General features: G+C 39.4%; 1 protein-coding gene and 1 long non-coding RNA gene across 9 annotated transcripts in view; both read right to left on the minus strand.

Moving 5' to 3' along the window:
* Positions 1 to 27,733, minus strand: part of Pde1a (phosphodiesterase 1A) — a 280,465-nt gene that overhangs the window by 229,160 nt on the left and 23,572 nt on the right.
* LOC147995548 (uncharacterized) lies at positions 6,581 to 15,170 on the minus strand. The gene is made up of 3 exons (XR_015683638.1): positions 14,763 to 15,170; positions 10,692 to 10,858; positions 6,581 to 10,251 (listed from the first exon to the last, which is right to left on the minus strand). It is a non-coding gene; the product is annotated as an uncharacterized LOC147995548 (long non-coding RNA).

The following is a 27,733-nucleotide window of genomic DNA, read 5'->3' on the forward strand; positions in this document are numbered from 1 at the left end:
CACTATTCCTTAATATCTCTCAACATCAATGGACTCAATTCCCCAATAGAAAGACACAGATTAACAAACAGAAGAAGCAAGCTGGAGTAGCCACTCTTATGTCGAATAAAAACGATTTTCAACAAAAAGTCTTTAAAAAAGATAAGGAAGGACACTTCATATTCATCAAAGGAAAATTCCCCCAAGATGAATTCTCAATCCTAAATATCAATGCTCCAAATACAAGGGCACCTACATACGTAAAAGAAACCTTACTAAAGCTCAAAACACACATTGCACCTCACACAATAATAGTAGCAGATTTCAACACCCCACTCTCATCAATGGACAGATCATGAAAACAGAAATTAAACAGAGACATAGACAGACTAAGAGAAGTCATGAACCAAATCTACTTAACAGATATTTATAGAACATTCTATCCCAAACCAAAAGGATATACCTTCTGCTCACCACCTCACGGTACTTTCTCCAAAACTGACCATATAATCAGTCATAAAACAGGCCTCAACAGATACAGAAAGATAGAAATAATCCCATGCGTCCTATCAGACCATCACAGGCTAAAGCTGGTCTTCAATAAAAATAAGGGAAGAATGCCGACATATACATGGATGTTGAACAATGCTCTACTCAATGATAACCTGGTCAAGGAAGAAATAAAGAAAGAAATTAAAGACTTCTTAGAATTTAATGAAAATGAAGGTACAACATACCCAAACTTATGGGACACAATGAAAGCTGTGCTAAGAGGAAAACTCATAGCTCTGAGTGCCTGCAGAAAGAAACAGGAGAGAGCACATATCAGCAGCTTGACAGCACACCTGAAAGCTCTAGAACAAAATGAAGCAAATACACCCAGGAGGAGTAGAGGGTAGAAAATAATCAAACTCAGAGCTGAAATCAACCAAGTAGAAACAAAAAGGACTATACAAAAAATCAGCAGAACCAAAAGCTGGTTCTTTGAGGAAAAATCAACAAAATAGATACACCCTTAACCAGACTAAACGGAGGACACAGAGAGTGTGTCCAAATTAACAAAATCAGAAATGAAAAGGGAGACATAACAACAGACGCGGAGGAAATTCCAAAAATCATCAGAACCTACTACAAAAGCTATAATCAAGAAGACTTGAAAATCTGGAGGAAATGGACAATTTCCTAGACAGATACCAGGGACCAAAGTTAAATCAAGAATAAATAAACCATTTAAACAACCCCATAACTCCTAAAGAAATAGAAGCAGTCATTAAAAGTCTCCCAACCAACTGGAAAATATCATCCTGACTGAGCTAACCCAATCACAGAAAGACACACATGGTATGCACTCATTGATAAGTGGCTATTAGCCCAAATGCTTGAATTACCCTAGATGCCTAGAACAAATGAAACTCAAGATGGATGATCAAAATGTGAATGCTTCACTCCTTCTTTAAAAGGGGAACAAGAATACCCTTGGCAGGGAAGAGAGAGGCAAAGATTAAAACAGAGACTGAAGGAACACCCATTCAGAGCCTGCCCCACATGTGACCCATACATATACAGCCACCCAATTAGACAAGATGGATGAAGCAAAGAAGTGCAGGTCGACAGGAGCCGGATGTAGATCGCTCCTGAGAGACACAGCCAGAATACAGCAAATACAGAGGCAAATGCCAGCAGCAAACCACTGAACTGAGAATAGGACCCCGGTTGAAGGAATCAGAGAAAGAACTGGAAGAGCTTGAAGGGGCTCGAGACCCCATATGTACAACAATACCAAGCAACCAGAGCTTCCAGGGACTAAGCCACTACCTAAAGACTATACATGGACTGACCTTGGACTCTGACCTCATAGGTAGCAATGAATATCCTAGTAAGAGCACCAGTGGAAGGGGAAGCCCTGGGTCCTGCTAAGACTGAACCCCCAGTGAACTAGACTGTTGGGGGGAGGGCGGCAATGGGGGGAGGGTGAGGAGGGGAACATCCATAAGGAAGGGGAGGGGGGAGGGGAATGTTTGCCCGGAAACCGGGAAAGGGAATAACACTCGAAATGTATATAAGAAATACTCAAGTTAATAAAAAAAAAAAAGTCTCCCAACCAAAAAGAGCCCAGGTCCAGATGGATTCAGTGCAGAATTCTATCAGACCTTCATAGAAGGCCTCATACCAATACTATCCAAACTATTCCACAAAACGAAACAGACAAAGCACTACCAAATTCCTTCTATAAAGCCAGAATTACTCTTACATGTAAACCACACAAAGACCCAACAAAGAAAGAGAACTTCAAACCAATTTCCCTTATGAATATTGACACAAAAATACTCAATAAAATTCATCAATCATCAATCATGATCAAGCAGGCTTCATCCCAGGTATGCAGGGATGGTTTAATATTCGGAAAACCATCGACATAATCCACTATATAAACAAACTGAAAGAACAAAACCACATGATCATTTCATTAGATGCTGAGAAATCATTTGACAAGATTCAACTCCTCTTCATGATAAGCATCCTGGAAAGAAGAGGAATTCAAGGCCCATACCTAAACATAGTAAAAGCCATATACAGCAAACCAGTAGCTAATATTAAACTAAATGGAGAGAAACTTGAAACAATACCACTAAAATCAGGGACTAGACAAGGCTGCCCACCCTCTCCCTACTTACTTAATATAGTTCTCGAAGTCCTAGGCAGAGCAATCAGACATCAAAAGGAGATGAAAGAGATACATATTGGAAAGGAAGAATTCCAAATATCACTATTTGCAGATGATATGATAGTATATTTAAGTGATCCCAAAAGTTCCACCAGAGAACTACTAAAGCTGATAAACAACTTCAGCAAAGTGGCTGGGTATAAAATTAACTCAAATAAATCAGGAGCCTTCCTCTACACAAAAGAGAAACAAGCCGAGAAAGAAATTAGGGAAACGACACCCTTCATAATAGACCCAAACAATACAAAGTACCTTGGTGTGACTTTAACCAAGCAAGTAAAAGATCTGTACAATAAGAACTTCAAGACTCTGAAGAAAGAAATTGAAGAAGACCTCAGAAGATGGAAAGATCTCCCATGCTCATGGATTGGCAGGATTAATATAGTAAAAATGGCCATTTTATCAAAAGCGATCTATAGATTCAATGCAATCCCCATCAAAATACCAATCCAATTCTTCAGAGAGTTAGAACACTTTGCAAATTCATCTGGAATAACAAAAAACCCAGGAAAGCTAAAACTATCCTCAACAATAAAAGGAATTCTGGGGGAATCACTATCCCTGAACTCAAGCAGTATTACAGAGCAATAGTGATAAAAACTGCATGGTATTGGTACAGAGACAGACAGATAGACCAATGGAACAGAATTGAAGACTCAGAAATGAACCCACACACCTATGGGCATTTGATTTTTGACAAAGGAGCCAAAACCATCAAATGGAAAAAAGATAGCATTTTCAGCAAATGGTGCTGGTTCAACTGGAGGTCAACATGTAGAAGAATGCAGATTGATCCATGCTTATCACCCTGTACAAAGCTTAAGTCCAAGTGGATCAAGGACCTCCACATCAAACCAGATACACTCAAACTAATAGAAGAAAAAGTGGGGAAGAATCTGAAACATATGGGCACTGGGGAAAATTTTCTGAACAAAACACCAATGGCTTATGCTCTAAGATCAAGAATCAACAAATGGGATCTCATAGAACTGCAAAGCTTCTGTAAGGCAAAGGACACTGTTGTTGGGACAAAATGGCAGCCAACAGATTGGGAAAAGATCTTTACCAATCCTACAACAGATAGAAGCCTTATATCCAAAATATACAAAGAACTCACAGTTAAACTGCAAGGAGACAAATAACCCTATTAAAAATGGGGTTCAACACAGAGGCGAATGCCAGCAGCAAACCACTGAACTGAGAATAGGACCCCCATTGAAGGAATCAGAGAAAGAACTGGAAGAGCTTGAAGGGGCTCAAGACCCCATATGTACAACAATGCCAAGCAACCAGAGCTTCCAGGGACTAAGCCACTACCTAAAGACTATACATGGACTGACCTTGGACTCTGACCTCATAGGTAGCAATGAATATCCTAGTAAGATCACCAGTGGAAGGGGAAGCCCTGAGTCTTGCTAAGACTGAACCCCCAGTGAACTAGATTGTTGGGGGGAGGGCGGCAATGGGGGGAGTGTGGGGAGGGGAACACCCATCAAGAAGGTGGAGGGGGGAGCGGATGTTTGCCCGGAAACCGGGAAAGGGAATAACACTAGAAATGTATATAAGAAATACTCAAGTTAATAAAAAAATGGGGTTCAGAGCTAAACAAAGAATTCACAGCTAAAGAATGCCAAATGACTGAGAAGCACCTAAAGAAATGTTCAACATCTTTAGTCATAAGGGAAATGCGAATCAAAACAACCCTGAGATTCCACTTCACACTAGTCAGAATGGCTAAGATTAAAAACTCTGGTGTCAGTAGATGCTGGCAAGGAAGTGGAGAAAGAGGAACACTCCTGCATTGTTGGTGGGATTGCAGACTGGTACAACCATTCTGGAAATCAGTCTGGCGGTTCCTCCAAAAATTGGACATTGAACTACCCGAGGACCCAGCTATACCTCTCTTGGGTATATACCCAAAAGATGCTCCAATATATAACAAAGACACGTGCTCTACTGTGTTCATAGCAGCCTTATTTATAATAGCCAGAAGCTGGAAAGAACCCAGGTACCCTTCAACAGAGGAATGGATACAGAAAATGTGGTACATCTACACAGTGGAATACTACTCAGCTATCAAAAACAATGACTTTATGAAATTCATAGGCAAATGGATGGAACTGGAAAATATCATCCTGAGTGCGATAACCCAGTCACAGAAAAACACACATGGTATGCACTCATTGATAAGTGAATATTAGCCCAAATGCTCGAATTACCCTAGATGCACAGAACACAAGAAACTCAAGAAGGATGACCAAAATGCGGATGTTTCACTCCTTCTTTAAAAGGGTAACAAGAATACCCTTGGGAGGTAATAGGGAGGCAAAGTTTAGAACAGGTACTGAAGGAACACCCATTCGGAGGCCACACATGTGGCCCATACATATACAGTCACCAAACTAGATAAGATAGATGAAGCAAAGAAGTACAGGCTGACAGGAACCGGATGTAGATCTCTCCTGAGAGACACAGCCAGAATATGGCAAATATATAGGCCAATGCCATCATTAAACCACTGAACTGAGAACTGGACGCCCATTGAAGGAATCAGAGAAAGGACTGAAAGAGCTGAAGACCTTGAGGGGCTTGAGATCCCATATGAACAACAATGCCCGCCAACCAGAGCTTCCAGGGACTAAGCCACTACCCAAAGACTATACATGGACTGACCCTGGATTCCAACTGCATAGGTAGCAATGAATATCCTAGTAAGAGCACCAGTGGAAGGGGAAAACCTTAGTCCCGCCAAGACTGAACCCCCGTTGAATGTGATTGTTGGGGGGAGGGTGGTAATGGGGGGGAGGATGGAGAGGGGAACACCCATATACAAGGGGAGAGGGAGGGGCTAGGGGGATGTTGGCCTGGAAACTTGGAAAGGGAATAACATTTGAAATGTAAATAAGAAATACCCAATTTAATAAAGATGGGGAAAAAAACCAAACTCATTATTTTCTTCAGAAATATCAGGTCCTTCTCTCTCTTTCCAGTTTGTTAACATCCTTTGCAAGTCTGTCAAGGATGTAGAGAAGTGTCAGGTTTGAAATGGCAGTCTGGGTGTGTTGAGGAAAGCTAAATCATTTGACATTTCAGAGTCTTCTGGGCAGTCAGTCTGTGTGTGGAAGCTATAAGTCTAGCATCAGACTTTCTGAAGCAATCAAGTTAGAAGTTCCTACCGTGGCTCCCCGCAATGATGGACCACAATCTGTCTGATGAACTAAACCATTTCCCAAACTTCTTTTAATCTAGGTGTTTCTCACAGCCATAGAAACCTAACCAGAATATAAGCAGAAAGTGGGAATTCATGTGAAGGAATGAGGTGATAATCAGCAAACAGGTAGCTATTTACTCAAGAGAAGCATTGGGCCTAACAGGGATTTTGACTAGCTGAAGCCAAGTGTTAGACAGCCCACAAGCAAAGCACAGTGCAGGGACTCCTTGGTTTTGTGCCTCATTTTGTGTGCCATTAAGACCAGAGGAATGCTGCATGGTGGTTCCTCACGTGATGTGTGGAAGGGGAAAACAATTTAAGACTGAGACCAGAAGCCCACTGTGCAAGTGTTTCAAGTACACACCATCCTAACTCATTTATTATTAGTTTGACATTTCAGTCTCTTGTGGCTAGAGAAAGAGTTAATGGCTTCCTTTGGTTCACAATGAACCAGATTTAGTAATTTAACAGATGGTAATCTTTAACCATCCAATATTTCAAGCCTAGTCCAAAGTTTATTCATCATACCACAGTGGTTTTACACTTCTCTAATACTTTTACTAATATCCATGCTAGGGACTTTTACACTTTTTCTTTTGAGACATACATACAGAGAATATGAGCTTGATAATCTAAGTATATTTTGATGAAAAGGAACCAAAACTGCGTATTTTAGATTTTAATGATTGTATTGCCACATACATGAGGATTTATAAAATTTCTGACAAAGTACAGGCATTGCAAGTAATTTTAAAGTGGACAATTGTCATTCTTCACCTGGAAAAAAATCATCTTTTTTAAAGTCCATCCTTCAACACGTATGTTCAGGAATAGGAGGCATGTAGACTACATTCTAAAACCTTAATTTTACAACTATCCACTTGGGAGATCTTCCCAAATACTCCCAAAAATCATGACTAACACTTGCTTGTTACAGAGGCTGGGGAGATGGCTCAGTGTATGAGAGCATATGTGCATACATGAAGACCTAAGTTAAAATCTCCAGAGCCCACAGATTGGCTTTGCTGTGTGTGTGTAACCCTCACATTGTGGTTGGGTTTAGCAGGGATCACAGAGAGTTGGGGGTTTGCTGGATGCAAGCCAAGCTCCAGGTTCAGTGGGTCACCCCATCTCAAGGTAATAGAGAATGATAGAATACAATATGCAACATCCTCCTATGATCGTTGTGCATGTACATGTACATGTACATGTAGACACACCACACACACACACACACACACACAAACACACACACAATATGCACACACATGAACATACACAAATAAAATAAATAATAAATATTTTAAAGTAACTAAGCACAATTTACTTTTCCCAAAAATCTTTCTAAATTTTTGCACACATATTTTGATGATGTATCCATGATCATTAATTAAGATACATATTAACTCTTGAGTTTTCAGCATCTACAATGCTTAAGGAGAGCATTCCAACGAATTTGAACAAATACATTAGAATATTCAAGTACTCATTATGCAAATCGTCATGGGTTATGATTTAGGGTTATATAGGGAAAGGAACTTAAATTTTGCACAAGATTTCTTTCCTGTTTTTGTAACCTGCTAACTCCTGATCTTCTATTTAAATATCTTAGATTTCTCTTTCTCTGAAAACATTTTCTTACTAAGAGTTACCTATTCAGAAATGTAAAGGTTACTATTTAAAATTCAAGCCTTTTAGCTGAGGGAAGAGAAACCTGAAATTTGGATTCTTACTTTCATTTTCTCTTAACAAAAGCATTTGCTATTGATCAGTTTATGCTGCTGCTCTTGGCTTCCTCTTTACAAGGAAGCCAAGGAAAATAGGCAGTAGGAGAGTCTTGAAATGTGACAATGGAGAGGTCGTGATCCACTGCTGTAAGCCAGAAAATTGTCAGTAACCAGTCTGAGCTCTGAGAGTGGACACATAATAAAGCAGAGACCAAGGGAAAATAAAGACCAAAGAAAAGACGACTCTTGGAGTCTGAATGTGAAGTGTCCCCCTAAAGCCCAGTGCTAAGGCTGAGTTGCAAGTGAGTGGGCTTTAGTGGAGTGATTGAACTTATGGCTCTAAAACCATCAAAGGACCAATACTCAGATGGCTTCATAACTTGATGGTATTCCTGAGAAGGAGTAGAAATAGGAAGTGAAGCCTGATTGGAGGAGTGGGTGACTAGGAGCTGTCATGGTGAGAAGTGTCTTCTCCACTCTCTTCTCCTCACTTTCCCTAGATCTGCCATCAGAGAGCAGCTTCCCTCATGCCTTCCTGCCATGGTCCTTGGGCCTAACCACAGCCCAAACATCAATGGGACCAGTGGACATAAAACCTCTGAACCAAGTACTAAAATATCTTCCCCCTCAAGTCATTTACATTAAGAAGCCCATGACAGTAGTGAAAAGCTAACTAACACAATGCTTTGTGGTACTGAACAAAGACTTATTTTCTTTGTTCTGCAAATAGAAGGGTTTTGAAGAGGAGTGATGATCAGTCAACTTTCAGGAAGATACTCCCAGAATATATCACCCAGAAAGTTCACATTAGTCACTCATGGTATAGGACGAGAGGAAAACAAAAATAAAGACCAACAAATCATAACAAGGCTTCTGATCGTATTTGTGAGGTAAGTGCTCTTTTTCCCTCCCCACAGTTCATAGTTTCTACTCTAGGGAAACTTAGTACTGAAGTGTCCACGGACCATGGACACAGATTTCAATTTTAAAAATGCATAATCATTTCAATAGATTCAGTGGAAGAGTTTCACAAAGGTTCACTGGCACCACAGTCAAATTAAAAAGTCAGAACTAGATTTAAAAAGAAATATTCTTGAACTGATTGTACATCTATGCAAAAACTAAAACTGTTTAGCTTGGAGGAGTAGTTCTAATGTTTCTTGGCTGTGTTCAGTTTGACTCAGTTTTTATATGAGTATACTGTCTTACCAGAAGAGGGCATCGGACCTCATCACAGATGGTGGAGAGCCACCATGTGGTTGCTGAGAATTGAACTCAGGACCTCTGGAAGAGCAGTCAGTGCTCTTAACCTCTGAGCCACCTCTCCAGCCCCTAAGGTTGTTACACGAATGGCTATTTTATGACAAATATGAAAAAATTGTCTGTTCTTTAGGAACTAATTAATGTAATATGGGATAAGAAATTTCCAAGGACATATGGTTGGTGCTGTGGTTTTTGTAACTCTAAAGTGCCCTGAATTCAAGATGGGTGCTTCTAGCCCAGTCTCATGACCCAAGAGACCTTTCAAAAGTGCATTTCTACAAAGTAAAACTTTGAAAATGGGGACGTGTTAGCCTGGTGAAGTAAGAGGAGATACAGGAGACAATAAACCCCCTTCATAGACCTTGAAATAAGTAATATAACCAGACACATTTTCAGAATGAAGAAATTCTACTCTGTTACAGAATACTTAGAATAAAAGGCTTTGCACACGGCACATTAATCTCCATGCAGTGGGAGATGACATTTGACTTCACACTTTTTACAGAGAATCTGTGACTATTTTGATACCGTAATTTGTTTTTCATGAATTACCTTGTCTATGTTCTAAGTGATTTTTGTACTTGAGTGCTGCATGTGGGTGGAATAACATTTCAAATAGTTAAAATTATATACACTTATCTAAAAAACAGAGGGGTAGGCAAATGATAGTCCTCACGCCTTGAGAGTGCTAAACTTTCTGAGTGGTAACATTGTGGAAACCATCTTGCTCTGCAGACCATTATGCGGACATCCAGAACAAGAGTCGCCTTTACAACCAATAGGTTATTGTCTGTCGCTACGTGTCTTAGGACACCAAAATACTACAAAGTCGAGCTACATTTCAATAATTATTATCTAATAAAAAGATGATACAATCAAGGTCTATCGTGTAAATGAAAAAATCTGACAAGCTCTCCCCATGCTTTCATACTTTGCCATAAACCTTATAAACCATCTGGTTGCTGCCTCTTCTCATAGGAAAGCTGGATGAAAGCAAGCTTGATAAAGAGCCTCCTTATATATGAATGAGGACTTTCAAGTAGGGAACGAAAATAAGAATAGCCCGTGTATTTTGGATAGACAGACAGTCATACATTAAGAATTTGTTTTTGTTGCTTACTACATCATAAGACTGAACTCTGAAAATGGGATTCCCCCACCTCCCCTTTGGGTTTGTTATTGGCTTCTTTTGAAAGACATGTTGCACACTTATTCCAACATGAATAATCACTCGATTCAGGGCTTCAGTTTTATAGAGGGCACCAACACTCAATGGCTCAGCAACGTGATTGTTAAAAAAGTTCCACAGCAAAATTTTCTTCAAAATTTTGTCTGACAATCCACTTCTGAAATGAGAAAGAAAATTAAACATAAAAAGCTATCTTTACTACGCAATTCCATTTGCTTCCATAAATAGAAAATTGGGGCATAGCTATTAAACTCAGTATAAACATATGTTTATGAGAATTATTATGCAGCAATTTTGTGTTGAATATTCAATAACAGTAGGCTTATATATTAATTCACTAGGTACTTTATTATGATAGAAATTTAATTATGGTTATGTTAAAAAGGGACTCTATATGCAAGGAAAAATAGCACATAGTCTGACCGTGATGCTCATCAAAGAGAATTACCAACAGAGGTGAGTCAAGCATAAAATATATCAACCAGGTGGACTATTTAATTCCCTAAGGGATGAGGAGTCCAAGTGTTATCCAAGAACTGGTCAGACAAGGACATTGGGTCTACCAAAATAAAATAGAATCAGAAGTTATTTTCATACCTAATTAGCTGTTTGAGCTCGATCAAGCCGTTTCACCTCTTTACCAGTTAAATAACCTACTATTGTGAATTGCACAGTAGGTAGTTAATTAAATCAGCTCTCTTGGTGACATACAAAGGCACTGTGAAGTGGATCTTTTCTTCAAAACGATGAAAGAAGGGTTTAGACTGTGTGAGAAATATTAAAGACATACACATTAAAAGACTCCCTTGGTTTGCTTACAAAGAGAAATAGAAAAGGCTGGATATGGTAGTGCATATCTGGAATAGCGGCATTCCAAAGGCTGAAGCAGAAGAACCATGAGTCTTAGAGCAGCCTGGACTACACTGTGGTTTCTAGACCAACCACATAGCAAGATAGAAACACATAACAAGAGATATACATACCAAACAAAAGAAAAGACACTTACAGGAGCCTAGGGGATGCTGTAAAGAGCTACTTCCTAGAAGACTACACAGAATTTTAAGAGGAAAATAAAATACGATGATGTTCACGACAGGTTCAGACCTATAGAAGTGAAGGCTTTCCAGAAAGCAGGAGGAAAATACATTTCCCTCTCCAGTGCCACTCTCCAAACTGCAGTTTGCTCTGCAACATTTCTTGGTCCAGCATATTTAGTTGTGTTCCTGTTAATTTTTAGAAAGCCTCGTCTCTTTGTCCAAACCTCTAATGTAGGAAATCAGGAAGCCTAGACCCAGAACATTCAGCAGAAAAAGCAATCACTTACACAGGAATGCTCACACGAATTGGATCACGCGAATTGAATCTCTGGAGGCCACACAAAGGGGGAAGTACAGAAATGACTTTATAAAGTTGCTTCCTCCATGTACACACCTTGGCATGAACACACACACACTGTAGCAATAAATAGATTTTTAAAACTAAGTTGGAAAATAAAATAATCTTAGAGCATTCAACGTGAGGATCAAGAAGATGGAGCCTTCTTCACTGCAAGAGAAATGGCAAGCCAAGTATGGTGGTACTTCATGTGGTCCCAGCACCTAGGTATCTAAAGCAAGAGGAATGTGTGTTCAAAGCCAACCTGAACTAGGGCTCAAGAAGAGAATGGTTTCTAGACAAGTAAAGTCGGGGTAAATCCCCAGAAATAAGTAAATAAGTAACTGCATTACACCCAGGACAGAAGTATCTGGGCCGTGAGCTGACGTTTAACACTGGCTGGCAGCAGGAGAGAAGAGGAAGAGGTCGGGCTACTGAACACCTCCTGAAATCCCTTCCACAGGCTTCAATCCAGTTCCGTGTTTTACTCACAGACCTCTCTGAGGAGAAAGTGTGAAAGATAAGGAGGGATCTGGTAGCCAAGTAGCTCCAAAGGTGAGAACAGCTTTGCCTTTCTCAAGAACACTCTGCTAGTGCATTCTGGGAAAGTTACAGTCCCACTTCTGTAATTGAAATTACTCATACCTCCTGGTAAAAGAAAACTAGTTAGTCATTCTTTCTTCCATCACTGAGGACCACGGAATGTTTCTCAAACACACCATATAGTTCTATAGATTCTTTGACTTTTAATGAAGCTAAGGAATGCCTCCATTTTCTTTTTCTTCTTAGGATCGTCTCTGAAGGCAAAAAAGATATTATCAATGGAAGCAGAACATTTCTTTAAAGCTGAATTTTTACTTTATGCTGATATTTTCACCTATTTGTATTTTCTTTATAATGATGAGAAAACTTTTAAGGAGGTAGATGCTGATTTATAAAACAATAAACATAAACTTGATGCATTGAAGACTATGCAAGAAAATTATCTAATTTTACTTTGAAAGAGCATAAAAAGAATTAAATTTATTCATAAACTTAAAACGAATCAGCCTGCTAGCACTAAAAGTGTTATCTAATATGATGAAAATTTTTCTTACAAAGATAAAACACTGCAAAAGTAAATATGTGTGTTCTATATATGCAGGTGGGTTAGCAGTTAATTAGCATAAATTATATTTTAATTAGTGTTATTCATTTTAGATTCTGATTTCATAATGTGCATGTTATTTTGATTAATACACAGCTAATTCTTTGCTAACTAGGACATTTTACTTGAATCTCAAAATTAACTCTGAGTTAATAAAATTAATTCAAGATATGCAAAGATAATGCAAGATATTCAAGATAATGCAAAGACGAAATCTAAATTCGCCAAAAGGAAGAGTTTACATATTAAAGTTTTCTGGTTTTCTTTTCTCAATATACTTTACTTATTCTTTGAGAACTGTGTACATCTGTACAGTGTATTTTGATATAATGTTCATCTCTTCATCTATTTGAAGGGGATATGGGTTAGCTTTTGGGAAAGTAAAGATACAAAACCAGACTGTTTTATGTAAAACAGAAGGGTAGCAGCATATTTAGTGTGAACTGGGCAGCAATTCACCCAAGCTTCGGACATTCAAAGCTCTCTCACCTCCTGTCAGCATGGCACAGAGACACAGTTGAACTCAGTGAACTGGCATTCTTTCTCTCCATGCATGTATAGAAAGAAAGGGAAGAGTTTACTGAAGATGTCCAACTCAGATTCTTGCCATGACAATGTGTAACTTCACCTCAGCCTGGAGAAGGAGCCAAGAAAGGATTAAAACCCATCTTGAGAAAAAGCTGCTTGGACCAGTATATTAAGCCACAAATAGAGTCTATTGTTGTATTTCCAATGTTTCTTTCAATTGTTGTTCCTTCCGACTCTAATTTTTAAAAATAATTCATACAGGGAACGTTATCAAGTCTGGACCCTCTTCCTGTGTGTGTTTGTGAAAAAGTATCCTCCTTGTGTTTTCTGAGTCAAACGTTGAGCTGGTGACTTCTATGACACCAAAACTCGGATCCTTTCTGATTCTGACAGAGTAGCAGGGAGGACTCATCTGGACGCAATAGAGACAGTGTTCCTGTGGATCAGCCCAGGAGAGGAAACAACTCCTACATCAGGATCACCCCTAGGTCTCCTGCTTTTTCCTAATTCACCTTAACTATTATAGCTGTCCTTGCAAAGGCCTTTCAGTGTACTCCAAGAATTGGCAAGCTACTGGTAAAAGTGAAACTGGTACCCAAGAGACTCCATGTGGAGTTAGCCTCTCCCATATTCACACTGCTGTCTACAAAGTTCTATGCAATTCCTAGGCCATCAGACATTTTTGTTCAGTTCTAAGAAGTTTGTCTTTTCCTATATCATGTTTCAGACTTCAGAGCTCACTGGGGAGCTAAAACAACAAACATCTCACATCGCTTACCCTGTGAGAAAAGGATCATACTTTAGCAGATTGCTTTTATAATGTTGCTGGCCCTGCTGGTTTGGCTTTGCATTACTTTAGTGATGTAACATTCCCTTCTCTGGCCTATAACCATAAAATCATGTTGTCTTGTAAACGATTTTTCTGTTGTGTTATTTATAATGGAAGATATAGACCATCTAGCTCCCAAAAGTCTAATTGATGTCACTTTGTTTTACTTGAAGATTTATATATATATATATATATATATATATATATATATATATATATGAGAGAGAGAGATTCCTGCTGATCTCATTTAGTTAGAAATGAAGAAAAAGGATGAAAGCTATATGAGTCAAACACACACACACACACACACACACACACACACACACACAAAGCCAATGAGTAATGGATAACTCTTTCTGATCATCTTTCTGCTACAGTCTATACTGGAAGTGTTAGAGTCTTCTTAGAGAAATACAAAGCACAAAAAGTGAACTTTTTTTTCTCTTAACAAAGCCAGCATCTGTAGGCAGCCTTAAGGATGCAGGAAGCAAGATGCCTGTCATATCGACTCCTACTTGAAAGTTCCCACAAAAGGTAATTGACAGCATATAATGCTGGCAATCAACAACTCTCAGATAAATTTGGATATTTAGAATGAAATGTGATAGCTCTGATCCTAACTTTAATTGACACAATCATTACTGTCAAGCTTACATGGTAAATTTATTGTCTTCTTCAAGCAAAGAAAGACGAGAAGAAAGGAAGATGAGAAGGAGGGAGAGGGAAGGAAGGGATGAGGGGGAGAGGTAGGAAGGGACATGAGTAGACATAATACCCAGGACTGACTTACCTGCACGCTCCAAAAGTGCATTTCTGCAAATTGGCAAACACCAGAGAATTAAAAAGTAGCTTTAAAAAAAGACAAATACGACACCGCCGGAACCTGAAGGAAACAGACCAGATAAACAGTTCTCTGCACCCAAATCCCGTGGGAGGGAGAGCTAAACCTTCAAAGAGACAGACAAGCCTGGGAAACCAGAAGAGACTGCTCTCTGTACATACATCTTGGACGCCAGAGGAAAACACCAAAGGCCATCTGGAACCCTGGTGCACTGAAGCTCCCGGAAGGGGCGGCACAGGTCTTTCTGGTTGCTGCCGCTGCAGAGAGCCCGTGGGCAGCACCCCAAGAGAGAACTTGAGCCTCGGGACCACAGGTAAGACCAACTTGTCTGCTGCAAGAAGGCTGCCTGGTGAAATCGGGACACACAGAGGCAGAACTCCTCTAGGACCGGCACGTCCTGTGTTTACCGGAAGTCCCACACCCACGGATCCCGGCCCGCAGCAGCTCTCTGCTCCCAGACCCCGTGGGAAAGAGACCTCACCGCCTGGTCAGGTGGGCACTCCTGAGGCTGCATAAGCTCCAGGAAGGGGCGGCACAGGTCTTCCTGGTTGCTGCCGCCGCAAAGAGCCCGTGGGCAGCACCCTGCGAGCAAATTTGAGCCTCGGGACCACAGGTAAGACCAACTTTTCTGCTGCAAGAAAGCTGCCTGGTGAACTCAAGACACAGGCCCACAGGAACAGCTGAAGACCTGTAGATAGGAAAACCTACACGCCCGAAAGCAGAACACTCTGTCCCCATAACTGACTGAAAGAGAGGAAAACAGGTCTACAGCACTCCTGACACACAGGCTTATAGGACAGTCTAGCCACTGTCAGAAATAGCAGAACAAAGTAACACTAGAGATAATCTGATGGCGAGAGACAACCGCAGGAACACAAGCAACAGAATCCAAGACTACATGGCATCATCGGAGCCCAATTCTCCCACCAAAACAAACATGGAATATCCAAACACACCAGAAAAGCAAGATCTACTTTCAAAATCATATTTGATCATGATGCTGGAGGACTTCAAGAAAGACATGAAGAACTCCCTTAGGGAAACACAGGAAAACATTAATAAACAAGTAGAAGCCTACAGAGAAGAATCGCAAAAATCCCTGAAAGAATCGCAGAAATCCCTGAAAGAATTCCAGGAAAACACAATCAAACAGTTGAAGGAATTAAAAATGGAAATAGAAGCAATCAAGAAAGAACACGTGGAAACAACCCTGGATATAGAAAACCAAAAGAAGAGACAAGGAGCTGTAGATACAAGCTTCACCAACAGAATACAAGAGATGGAAGAGAGAATCTCAGGAGCAGAAGATTCCATAGAAATCATTGACTCAACTGTCAAAGATAATGTAAAGCGGAAAAAGCTACTGGTCCAAAACATACGGGAAATCCAGGACTCAATGAGAAGATCAAACCTAAGGATAATAGGTATAGAAGAGAGTGAAGACTCCCAGCTCAAAGGACCAGTAAATATCTTCAACAAAATCATAGAAGAAAACTTCCCTAACCTAAAAAAAGAGATACCCATAGACATACAAGAAGCCTACAGATCTCCAAATAGATTGGACCAGAAAAGAAACACCTCCCGTCACATAATTGTCAAAACACCAAACGCACAAAATAAAGAAAGAATATTAAAAGCAGTAAGGGAAAAAGGTCAAGTAACATATAAAGGCAGACCTATCAGAATCACACCAGACTTCTCGCCAGAAACTATGAAGGCCAGAAGATCCTGGACTGATGTCATACAGACCCTAAGAGAACACAAATGCCAGCCCAGGTTACTGTATCCTGCAAAACTCTCAATTAACATAGATGGAGAAACCAAGATATTCCATGACAAAACCAAATTTACACAATATCTTTCTACAAATCCAGCACTACAAAGGATAAAAAATGGTAAAGCCCAACACAAGGAGGCAAGCTATTCCCTAGAGGAAGCAAGAAACTAATCGTCTTGGCAACAAAACAAAGAGAGTGAAAGCACACAAACATAACCTCACATCCAAATATGAATATAACGGGAAGCAATAATCACTATTCCTTAATATCTCTCAACATCAATGGCCTCAACTCCCCAATAAAAAGACATAGATTAACAAACTGGATACGCAACGAGGACCCTGCATTCTGCTGCCTACAGGAAACACACCTCAGAGACAAAGACAGACATTACCTCAGAGTGAAAGGCTGGAAAACAACTTTCCAAGCAAATGGTCAGAAGAAGCAAGCTGGAGTAGCCATTCTAATATCAAATAAAATCAATTTCCAACTAAAAGTCATCAAAAAAGATAAGGAAGGACACTTCATATTCATCAAAGGAAAAATCCACCAAGATGAACTCTCAATCCTAAATATCTATGCCCCAAATACAAGGGCACCTACATATGTAAAAGAAACCTTACTAAAGCTCAAAACACACATTGCACCTCACACAATAATAGTGGGAGATTTCAACACCCCACTCTCATCAATGGACAGATCATGGAAACAGAAATTAAACAGTGATGTCGACAGACTAAGAGAAGTCATGAGCCAAATGGACTTAACGGATATTTATAGAACATTCGATCCTAAAGCAAAAGGATATACCTTCTTCTCAGCTCCTCATGGCACTTTCTCCAAAATTGACCATATAATTGGTCAAAAAACGGGCCTCAACAGGTACAGAAAGATAGAAATAATCCCATGCGTGCTATCGGACCACCATGGCCTAAAACTGGTCTTCAATAACAATAAGGGAAGAATGCCCACATATACGTGGAAATTGAACAATGCTCTACTCAATGATAACCTGGTCAAGGAAGAAATAAAGAAAGAAATTAAAAACTTTTTAGAATTTAATGAAAATGAAGGTACAACATACCCAAACTTATGGGACACAATGAAAGCTGTGCTAAGAAGAAAACTCATAGCTCTGAGTGCCTGCAGAAAGAAACAAGAAAGAGCATATGTCAGCAGCTTGACAGCACACCTAAAAGCTCTAGAACAAAAAGAAGCAAATACACCCAGGAGGAGTAGAAGGCAGGAAATAATCAAACTCAGAGCTGAAATCAAACAAGTAGAAACAAAAAGGACCATAGAAAGAATCAACAGAACCAAAAGTTGGTTCTTTGAGAAAATCAACAAGATAGATAAACCCTTAGCCAGACTAATGAGAGGACACAGAGAGTGCGTCCAAATTAACAAAATCAGAAATGAAAAGGGAGACATAACTACAGATTCAGAGGAAATTCAAAAAATCATCAGATCTTACTATAAAAACCTATATTCAACAAAACTTGAAAATCTTCAGGAAATGGACAATTTCCTAGACAGATACCAGGTATCGAAGTTAAATCAGGAACAGATAAACCAGTTAAACAACCCCATAACTCCTAAGGAAATAGAAGCAGTCATTAAAGGTCTCCCAACCAAAAAGAGCCCAGGTCCAGACGGGTTTAGTGCAGAATTCTATCAAACCTTCATAGAAGACCTCATACCAATATTATCCAAACTATTCCACAAAATTGAAACAGATGGATCACTACCGAATACCTTCTACGAAGCCACAATTACTCTTATACCTAAACCACACAAAGACACAACAAAGAAAGAGAACTTCAGACCAATTTCCCTTATGAATATCGACGCAAAAATACTCAATAAAATTCTGGCAAACCGAATTCAAGAGCACATCAAAACAATCATCCACCATGATCAAGTAGGCTTCATCCCAGGCATGCAGGGATGGTTTAATATACGGAAAACCATCAATGTGATCCATTATATAAACAAACTGAAAGAACAGAACCACATGATCATTTCATTAGATGCTGAGAAAGCATTTGACAAAATTCAACACCCCTTCATGATAAAAGTCCTGGAAAGAATAGGAATTCAAGGCCCATACCTAAACATAGTAAAAGCCATATACAGCAAACCAGTTGCTAACATTAAACTAAATGGAGAGAAACTTGAAGCAATCCCACTAAAATCAGGGACTAGACAAGGCTGCCCACTCTCTCCCTACTTATTCAATATAGTTCTTGAAGTTCTAGCCAGAGCAATCAGACAACAAAAGGAGATCAAGGGGATACAGATCGGAAAAGAAGAGGTCAAAATATCACTATTTGCAGATGATATGATAGTATATTTAAGTGATCCCAAAAGTTCCACCAGAGAACTACTAAAGCTGATAAACAACTTCAGCAAAGTGGCTGGGTATAAAATTAACTCAAGTAAATCAGTTGCCTTCCTCTATACAAAAGAGAAACAAGCCGAGAAAGAAATTAGGGAAACAACACCCTTCATAATAGACCCAAATAATATAAAGTACCTCGGTGTGACTTTAACCAAGCAAGTAAAAGATCTGTACAATAAGAACTTCAAGACACTGAGGAAAGAAATTGAAGAAGACCTCAGAAGATGGAAAGATCTCCCATGCTCATGGATTGGCAGGATTAATATAGTAAAAATGGCCATTTTACCAAAAGCAATCTACAGATTCAATGCAATCCCCATCAAAATACCAATCCAATTCTTCAAAGAGTTAGACAGAACAATTTGCAAATTCATCTGGAATAACAAAAAACCCAGGATAGCTAAAGCTATCCTCAACAATAAAAGGACTTCAGGGGGAATCACTATCCCTGAACTCAAGCAGTATTACAGAGCAATAGTGATAAAAACTGCATGGTATTGGTACAGAGACAGACAGATAGACCAATGGAATAGAATTGAAGACCCAGAAATGAACCCACACACCTATGGGCATTTGATTTTTGACAAAGGAGCCAAAACCATCCAATGGAAAAAAGATAGCATTTTCAGCAAATGGTGCTGGTTCAACTGGAGGTCAACATGTAGAAGAATGCAGATCGATCCATGCTTATCACCCTGTACAAAGCTTAAGTCCAAGTGGATCAAGGACCTCCACATCAAACCAGACACACTCAAACTAATAGAAGAAAAACTAGGGAAGCATCTGGAACACATGGGCACTGGAAAAAATTTCCTGAACAAAACACCAATAATGGCTTATGCTCTAAGATCAAGAATCGACAAATGGGATCTCATAAAACTGCAAAGCTTCTGTAAGGCAAAGGACACTGTGGTTAGGACAAAACGGCAACCAACAGATTGGGAAAAGATCTTTACCAATCCTACAACAGATAGAGGCCTTATATCCAAAATATACAAAGAACTCAAGAAGTTAGACCGCAGGGAAACAAATAACCCTATTAAAAAATATGGTTCAGAGCTAAACAAAGAATTCACAGCTGAGGAATGCCGAATGGCTGAGAAACACCTAAAGAAATGTTCAACATCTTTAGTCATAAGGGAAATGCAAATCAAAACAACCCTGAGATTTCACCTCACACCAGTGAGAATGGCTAAGATTAAAAACTCAGGTGACAGCAGATGCTGGCGAGTATGTGGAGAAAGAGGAACACTCCTCCATTGTTGGTGGGATTGCAGACTGGTACAACCATTCTGGAAATCAGTCTGGAGGTTCCTCAGAAAATTGGACATTGAACTGCCTGAGGATCCAGCTATACCTCTCTTGGGCATATACCCAAAAGATGCCTCAACATATAAAAGAGACACGTGCTCCACTATGTTCATTGCAGCCTTATCTATAATAGCCAGAAACTGGAAAGAACCCAGATGCCCTTCCACAGAGGAATGGATACAGAAAATGTGGTACATCTACACAATGGAATATTACTCAGCTATCAAAAACAACGAGTTTATGAAATTTGTAGGCAAATGGTGGGAACTGGAAAATATCATCCTGAGTGAGCTAACCCAATCACAGAAAGACATACATGGTATGCACTCATTGATAAGTGGCTATTAGCCCAAATGCTTGAATTACCCTAGATCCCTAGAACAAATGAAACTCAAGACGGATGATCAAAATGTGAATGCTTCATTCCTTCTTTAAATGAGGAAAAAGAATACCCTTGGCAGGGAAGGGAGAGGCAAAGATTAAAACAGAGACTGAAGGAACACCCATTCAGAGCCTGCCCCACCTGTGGCCCATACATATACAGCCACCCAATTAGACAAGATGGATGAAGCAAAGAAGTGCAGACCGACAGGAGCTGGATGCAGATCGCTCCTGAGAGATACAGCCAGAATACAGCAAATACAGAGGCGAATGCCAGCAGCAAACCACTGAACTGAGAATAGGTCCCCCGCTGAAGGAATCAGAGAAAGAACTGGAAGAGCTTGAAGGGGCTTGAGACCCCATATGTACAACAATGTCAAGCAACCAGAGCTTCCAGGGACTAAGCCACTACCTAAAGACTATACATGGACTGACCCTGGACTCTAACCCCATAGGTAGCAATGAATATCCTAGTAAGAGCACCAGTGGAAGGGGAAGCCCTGGGTCCTGCTAAGACTGAACCCCCAGTGAACTAGACTATGGGGGGGAGGGCGGCAATGGGGGGAGGGTCGGGAGGGGAACACCCATAAGGAAGGGGAGGGGGGAGGGGGATGTTTGCCCGGAAACCGGGAAAGGGAATAACACTCGAAATGTATATAAGAAATACTCAAGTTAATAAAAAAAAAAGACAAATACGTCTAGTCTTTCTTTTTGTTTTGTTTTTTGAGACAAAGTTTCTCTGCATAGCCTTGGCTGTCCTGGAACCTCTTCTGTAGACTAAGCTGGCCTCCAACTAAGAGATCTGGCTGCCTCTGAAAGATTCAAGGCCACCACCACCTGGCATGAATGTAGTCTTTCAGCCTGATACTTTGTATTCACTTAAAAAAAAATTTGTTGGGCTCATTGACAAAACACAGGAACCACTTAGTGTCGGACCTAAACAATTTTTTGACATCAGTATTTCAAGAAAGCTTCTGGAAGGAAATTTTGCCAAAGAAGTCAGCCATGAAATAGATGGACTTATTTTTCAGTCTGTTGGAAAATGCAAACCTGGTTGATGTGATGACATCTTGAAATGGAAACCTCCCAGTCTAAATTCTGTGGATTTTCTACTTAAGATAATGAGACTGGGAGAAGAGTTGCTTCTGTATGTTGGAGGTTATAAAAGACCCTTTGCATGAATCAAGGTGACAAAATAACTAAAAAAGTACAATGACAAAATTATAGAATGCACATTTGAGAACGACAGCTGGGTCTTCATGAGACAGAAGAGATAAGTTTCCCAAATGCCTACGACACAGCCATGGCTGTGTGAAACAGCATCTCCAACCCTGTCACCAAGGAGATGCTGTTTGAGTTCATTGACAGATGTGCAATAGCTGCCCAAGGACAGAAGACAATGTATCCCCTGAACCCCAACCTGGAGCTCATGCCACCCCCACCTCCCAAAAGACCATACTGGCCAACCCAGTCCCTGCCTCTGACCTCATGCTGAAGAGGAAGGAAGAATGGGAACACATTGTTCTCTGAGACGCTCCACCAGCAGATACAGACACCCAGAGACAAACAGTGGTTGGAGCTCAGGGATTCTTACAGAAGAATAGGAGGAAGGACTGCAGCCCAGAAGAGATAGGAACTCCATAGGAAGACCAACAGTCAACAAACCTAGACCCTTGGGGCTCTCAGAGTCTGAACCACCAACCAAAGAACACACACAGGCTGGACCTACGCCTCCCTGCTCATATGCAGCAGATGTGCAGCTTGGTTTTCGTCTGGGTCCTGAACAACTGGAGTGGGGCAAAAGCTGTTGCCTGTACATGAGGTATGTTCTAGCTGGACTGTCCTGCCTGGCCTCAGTGAGAGAGGAAGCACCTAGATATGAAGTGCCAGGGTTAGGCGATACACAGGAGGCCCCCACTCACCTGGAGGAAAGGGGAAAGGGGAAAGATTGTGGGAGGGGGTGACCGGGAGGGGGCAGTGAATGGGATGTAAAGTGAACAAGTAAAAAAAAAGTAAAGTAAATTTAAAAAGTATTTATTGAATAAACAATAAAGTACAAACCATATGTGATTCAAACAGAAACTATGGTATTGTATGTGTGTGCCATATAAGTCATCTCTTCACACCCTGTTCTTGCTTGCTTTCCCATCAGAAGTCTTTCTGAAAGACTTTTACTACAGAAATCATTTGACTCCTTATATACACAGAAAAATGGCAGTGTAGCCTGCTATAAGAAATCAACAAAATTGATCAGATTCGAGGGAAGGGACAGGATGAAGAGGAAAGGTGGCTAATAGACTGTGAGAAAACTATTTGAAAAGTTCATATCAGGTAGAAGATTTTCAAACATTATTTTAAAAAATCTCTTAAAGGCCAAAGCAAGATGTTAATTTGGTTTACAAATAATCAAAGGAAGTGAAAGGGCTTTTATCAGAAAAAGACTAATAGATGTGCAAAATGGTGTCCAACGTTCAGGAAATGCAAAAGTTAATGTAATATAATTGTATACTAACTGGATTGACTCTAATCTTTAAATATTGTCATGTTAGGAGCTAACAAGAAAGCAGGAGTTCTCCCCTGTCCCTGAGACCATAAACCTGATAGCCTCTTTGACAGGGGCTTATAAAAGAATTAAACATAGACATACCATCAAGCTAACAATTCTGTTCCTCAGAATCTACTCAAAAGACCAGACAGTCTAGGCTCGACAAAGATCTCTGATTGGCTGTTCACAGCAGCCTTCATTACAGTAACCAGAACCTTCCCGTAACCTGGTGAAATGAGTTATTGGAATAAAATGTGGTTCTCCGTATAACTGACACATTTGACAATTAAAACAAACATCTGAAATGTACAAACAATACACACATTATCTACTGCATGATTCTGTTTATATAAAAAAAGTTTAAGGCAACACTATACAGACACGGAAAAAAAAGGTAACATGTGCCTTCGACTGCCACAGGGGTGCCGGGACTGGATCACATTCAGAGGAAGGTGCTGAGACAATAGAAACATGCGGCTTGTGGTGAGGGTTGGGTAACTCTATAAATTTACTAAGAATAATTGAATTATATATTTTAAATGAATGGATTTTAAGACATGTAAATTATATCTTAATAAAGCCATCAGGAACTGTCATTATTAAGCCGAGAGCTTTTATTTGAAACTATCTTCCTAAGAAGGTTCATAATGAAAGGTACTCTAGCAGAATAGCTCGTGCATAATACGCTCAAAAGGAGCTCATTAAATTAACATCAGGAAAAAGCAAATAACTCTTCAGTTGATATGTCAAGAGTTGGACACACCAGTACTTGTAACTCTACTATTTAAAAATCCTTATCAGAGTAGCTTGAAATATTGAACAAAAAAAAAAAAAGGTAGGTTAGACAGAGCACACAAAACTTGGAATTACATAATGTATGGATTTGCACAATTTTACTAATGCAAGGTTTTCTGAAATTTCCTCTTTCTCTGCATGTATCTGCTTTTAAAATACCAGCAGTTTATAGGAAGGGTGAAGTCCACCATTTACAGTCCATCAATGTTGAAATACAATGAATCCATTTAGTACCATTCTAATGATTGCAGCATTAGGAGGATCGTATGTTTCCTAATGATGGTATTGAAATTTTCAAAGGTCAATTGGGTTTTTCTCTCTTGTGACCTTTTGGATATTCTAACTCAAGGAAAAATTAGCTTTTCATGGACAAACCAGATAATTATATCTAAGAAAAAAGCAAATAGAAGGGGTAAAATTTTAAATTTGGATGTCCACCTCATTTGTCAGGTGTCATTTGTTATGGGCTTTTTATACAAGTTTTATGTTGCCTTCCAGTTAGGCATGACTGTGCCATGGTGCATATATTAATATCATATGATTGCTGGAACATCAGTTCAATCACCTATTGTTCTATGCAAAACAGTTTCTTAAAATTACAAATACATGAAATATGAAGAGGAAAAGTAGAATGTGTAAGTAATGAAAAACATTACATTGCATTTTGGTTGCTCTCCTAATATCATTTCTGCTGCTGTGATAAAATATCCTAACAAAAGCAACTTAAGGACAAAAGGGTTTATCTGGCTTATGATTCCTTGTTACAGTTCATCTTCCTAGAAGAGTCATAGCAGGAACCTGAGGCCACAAATCACCTTACAACCACAGGCAAGAGATGAGAACAGACACAAAGGCACAGAGACTGGACAGCATGCACAGTACCTGCACAGACCCAAACAAGAGAGAATCCCAGCAGGGAGAGAAAAAGCAGACTTGAGCTCCTATCCCTAACCCAGAAGCTATCTCCAACTGGCAACCTCTCACAAAGAAAGACTTGTTTTCTTTCATGGATATTCAGTCTTTCATGGAGACACACTTTCATGGAGTCTTTCCTAAGTGTATGCCCCATACCCACCAGTATGGCCAAGACAAAACTAATTCAATGGCATTTTTCAAGAGATTTTGTCTCATAATGCTTGGTTTGGGCAGTTTTGGTTCTTAGCATACTTGTCTTTTCTTTATCTAATATGGTTTCTGATTTTGTGTAATGGTAAAATGTTTAAATATTAATCCCAAACTGAGAGTCCGATTTGTATGCAAGTTTTTGAAGCTACTAAAAGTAGTACATGTAAAAAACTACTTGTGCTTGTGTACATTCTTGTCTAACTTTCTAGATATAATGGAAATAGTTATATAAATTGTAGAATATCCTTATCCTTAAGCCAGATGAGCCTAATATTTAAAACAATCTAAAGAGGGTCAGATGAACATGGACATTTGATATTACCACTCATAATGGTAAAATACAAAACAATAAAAATGTAACACGGCAGTAAAATAAATGTTATTCTATTCACTAAAGTTAAAGTGCTAGGAAATGATTAAATTCAAGAGTTATGTAAAGAGCTGGAGAGCTGGCTCAGGCTGAGGAGTCCCTGCTGCTCTTGCAGAGGACATGAGTGGCTCAGCTCCCAGCACCCACATCAGACACTTCAGAAACCTGAAACTCCAACTCCAGTTGAGTTGCACATACATAAATGCATATAAATAAGAACATAAAAAATCTTTTTAAAAATGACTATGTAAGTACTAGTTACCTACAATGTAAGTAAAGAAAATAGCAGTATAATTCTGTTTTATTAGCTCTTAAGTCATTAAAAAATGACTATAGTATAATACTGTTATAAAAGCCTGACTACTTCACTGTATAAAATACATGCAATGTTTGCAATAATATTTGGCAAGAAACTTAAAGAAGCTTGGGGAAAGAGGTCATGCACTTTGGTTTGGATGCGACGTGACCGGTACAGTTAACCCCATTTACGTTCATCATAAACAGAACCATTTTTGGTGATTTATGTTCACTTTATACATAAATACTCCTTAGAGCATGAAGTCGGGTTTTTCACTCAAGACCAGCCATATTTAGTGTAAGTAGCAAACTAAATTTGTGATAAGCCTAGCTTTTAAAGTAAATCTTTATTTAATAACCCCAGTCAAGATTTTTTATGTACTTCAATTTCCTGTTTCTAAAGTGGGAATGGCAATATGCACACACATACACACACACACACACACACACACACACACACACACACACACGCCCCTTTGCTTTGTTATAACCAGTTGAAATAATATGTTTGTGAATTTGTGACATTTGGCAATGTTTTAATAAGCATATATTATAAGCATTCTTTGTACACTGTCAATATTGTGTACCATGATATTCTGCAGAGTGCTCAATGTTCTGGTTTAATGGAGAAGGTGTCTTTCCAAAGTAGCTGTGGTCTCCTTATTTAGGAGCCAGCATGGATTCAGGTCATTAAACTCTGTGTCTCTGGAAAGAACTCCGTGTGCTGCTGTTCCTGTGACTTCGCCATTATCATCATGGCTGTTACTGAGCTTCAGCTCTTTATCACCGTCTTTGGAGCCTTGTCTCCTCATTTCTTGGCATACTTCTTTGCCTTACTAATGTCAATCTGATTGCCCATGACCTAATTTAAGACTGGATTCTTCTCTCAACAAAAAAATATTCCAGCATTGACTCATCAAAACTCTTGGTATATTCTACTCAGTCTATTTCATACTACATTCAACAACAGCTGACGTCATTGTTTGCAGCAACAACTACTTCCTGTGTCAAAGACTAGCACATATTTGTTTACCACCACCTACCTCCTAGCATTTGCATCTGTTATCCTTTTGTCTGCCCCCAAAGCAAGTATTACACTGAACATGATATAGAAGCTTGGAACATTTTATTGGGTGACTGATATTCAATCAATGAGTGGTTGAATAGATAATGAATGGACAGATGAAAATCCATTTATGCTTTTTGGTTCTCCCATCTGAACTTCACATCGAATTTTCAGTAATGCAAAACTCCGTAAAACTGCACACATTTCTGACTTTAAGTCGTACAAATGGTTTAGGGTTATAGGATCATAATGTAAATTAGAATGTATGCTTCCATGATCTTAAGATCACTGATCATAGATCATAAGACCATAGATCAATACCACAATACATATTTTCTGAATGAATTTCTCTTCGGAGATGCTTGATTTTTCTGTCAGGTGCTTTTGCAAAACCTGAAGGTTTATGCATTGTTGTTTCTCAAACGAAGGCTAAACGGTTTTCTGATTCTCAGCTTCTGTGGCAAGAGATACAGACACATCAGAAAGTCAGGCGAGCTGTCTTTGTTATGTAATTGTAATTACACAAGCAATTTCTCGGCTTCAACTGTTGCCAAACATACAGTATCCCCAGGGATCTATTATGGCAGCTTCTGTCCTAAAAGGACAGAAGACCAGCCAAGGTTTCAAACACACTTCACTGGGTAAATCATCTGCCCTGTGATAACCTCATCCTTGTCCTTACAACAGCAACAAGAGTCCTAAGCAAGAGCTCAAGCAAAACAAAATTCTTACCAACTAACTAAAGCATTTCTTGTCATGAACCTCACCAACGCTTGCTTTTGACCCACAAAAAGACTTTTGGACTTCTACAGTATTTAGTCTAATATTTGAATAAATTCCAGGTCAGGTGT

This window comes from Rattus norvegicus, chromosome 3, assembly GCF_021556685.1.
Source record: "Rattus norvegicus strain SHRSP/BbbUtx chromosome 3, alternate assembly SHRSP_T2T, whole genome shotgun sequence".
NCBI classification, from domain to species: Eukaryota; Metazoa; Chordata; class Mammalia; order Rodentia; family Muridae; genus Rattus; species Rattus norvegicus.